A 2,720-nucleotide genomic window follows, 5' to 3' on the forward strand; every position below is an offset into this window, starting at 1 on the left:
TGAACCGTGGGCTATGCTACTTCTGCAGCTATCAGTGGTAGGTATAGTGTAATCACCAAGGGTCCTTCTCACATTATCATTCTCCTCTACCATTCTTTCTTCCTCCTCTCTCCTAGTCCTTGATTTCTCCTTATTTGTGCAAGTGTCTTCTCAATTTTCGAATAGATGAGAATGCAATCTTCTTTCCCTTGCATGCACAAAAATAACAAAAAATCAAATATACTGTGCAGAATAAAGAAGAAGAAGAAAAGAAGAAAAAAAGAATTAAACAGAATAAGGAAAATAAAATAAACCAAGATTTAATTTAGTGATTCAACCAGATGTATATTATAAATCTCAATTAATCTCCGGCAATGGCGCCAAAGACTTGATGAGAAAAAATTGATATGCTCGGATATTGGCAAGTGTACCAAATCGTATCAAGTAATACCATTGTGAGTGGATATCATTCCCATGAGGATTACGGATTGAATTAAGCAATATCTAATTAAATCTCTAATTAGATCAATCAAACCTTGATAAGAGGATTGTGAATCTTGAAGTAGAGCAAAGATCAGTGAAGAGAGAATTGATTGTGGATGAGAGAAAGTTTAGAGATTTAGGAAGTAATTAGGGAATGAGAATATTAAAGGCTTCAGAGATGTTTAATTCTTATGAAGAGTAATGCTTGTGTTTTTCTACTTTGACTCATGCAAAATCTTTTCACAGCAAAATATTTATAATCAAATTTGATTTCTCTTAAATTAATTAATTGCCAATCCCTTGGTCAATTAAATAAGATAAGAGGTTAAGAACGGTTCCGATTTAAAGCCTTACAATTTTTAAAATACTATTCCTAGTGAAGTTGAAAATCATGAGAACGAGTTTCAAGCTAATTCTGATATTAAATTTCCCAAAGTAATAATAGAATCGAAGATAGAATTAGAATATTTTCCAATACTTCTACCATTAAAGATGAATAACGAAAATTCAATCTTAAAAAAGTAGAAAAGTATGAATCAAAATAAAGAAAACACTTGCATTACTAATCCATAAAATCAAACAGAGCTCCTAACCTTTAACATGAGAGGTTTAGTTACTCATGGTAGAAAAGAAAACAACCTAAAACTAATGAGGTGTTGCATGGCTCCAATTAGTCTTCCAATCCGAAGAATGATCAAAAGATTCTCCTAATTGTGAACCTTGTACACTTATTTATATTCTAGCTTCCTAACTAATTGAAATTCAAAAACTAATCTTATCTTCCTAAGAGAAAGATAACAAGTTATTGAAATTAAAATCTAATATAATCTAAATCCTAACAACCAAATCCTATCTTTTTAGAAGAAGTTGTTGCTAACTAATCATTAAAATCTTGAATCTTTAGTTGAAGTTAGAGCTTCCTGAGAGTTGAACTTGGACTTGGCGCTGGGCTTTCAAGCATTCTGGATCACTGGGAGTTAAAATTGCACATGGATCCAGGCTCCAGAATTTGGGCGTTGGGCGCCCAGTACATATAGGTTGGGGGCACTGGCTGCCAGCTATAGGAGTTGGGCCAGCCCACTTTGTCCTTCCTAAGGCACACGAAGGTGTCGGACATGGATGGTTGGAGTAGGGCACCCAATTTGGGCGTTAGGCTTAGGGATTTTGGGCATTGGGCTCTTGGTCCTAGCACTAGGCTTGGGATTTTGGGCGCCCAACTAGGGAATTGGGCACTGGGCTTGGCCTCTTGAAGCTTGGTGCCAGCTTCTCCTAAAGTGCACTTGTGTTTTTCTTATAAAATTCATCCTGATTTGCTTTAATATGTTTTGAAGATACAATCATTCTGGTTCACGTATCCCCATGCTTCGTACAGTTGAACCAACAAGTGCACTGGGTCGTCCAAGTAATACCTGAGCGAGTCAGGGTCGATCCCACGAGGATTGTGGTTTGAAGCAAGCTATAGTTATCTTGTAGATCTTAGTCAGGAGGATAAAAGAGTTGTTGGAATTGAGTGCATAAAAGTGTATAAAATACTTTGTGAATTGAATTATAATCAAGGATAAGAAGATGGTTAAGGCTTGGAGATGCTTTGTCCTTCTGGATTAACTCTGGTATTACTGTCTTCTTCAATTGTGAATGACTTCTTCTATGGCAGGCTATATGTGATCAACAACGTATGGCCATGGTCATTAATCTCCTCTGCTTCAGATCAAATGCCAGGTCAGCGATCATTCAATCTGAACAGGGGTGAAGCTCTTGCATTTCATTCTCCTTGATGATCCTACTCAAAACGCTACAAACAAGGTCGAATCTTCCGGATCAGAGAATGCTGCGCCTTTGGGTTCTAGCCTCTACCATAGAGACCCTAATCTCCCCATACTTCGACTGAACTGATGTCTCGAGAAGTTCCCAACAAAGTCATGGATTAGTCGTCTAAGAGATGTATAATCAAGCTGGCGGTTCGATGCTTTCCAATCACATATTCATACGAACCCAAGAAGACACGGGTGGTTGTCAGGCACGCGGTCTTCGTATGAAGAATGGAGCTGGTTGTCATGGATCATCCCATTTATCAAGTTAAAGAACGAATAACATCTTAGAATTGAATTAAGCACGGATTGAAAAGAAAACAGTAATACTTTTATTAATTCATAGAACTCAGTAGGGCTCCTTCCCTCAACCTATGAGGTTTAGAAACTCATACTGATATGAAACACAATGATAAATGAAATTATGCTGTGCGTTCCCCCTTTTGGGAG

Source organism: Arachis ipaensis, chromosome B7, assembly GCF_059453495.1.
Source record: "Arachis ipaensis isolate K30076 ecotype BB chromosome B7, ASM5945349v1, whole genome shotgun sequence".
NCBI classification, from domain to species: domain Eukaryota; kingdom Viridiplantae; phylum Streptophyta; class Magnoliopsida; order Fabales; family Fabaceae; genus Arachis; species Arachis ipaensis.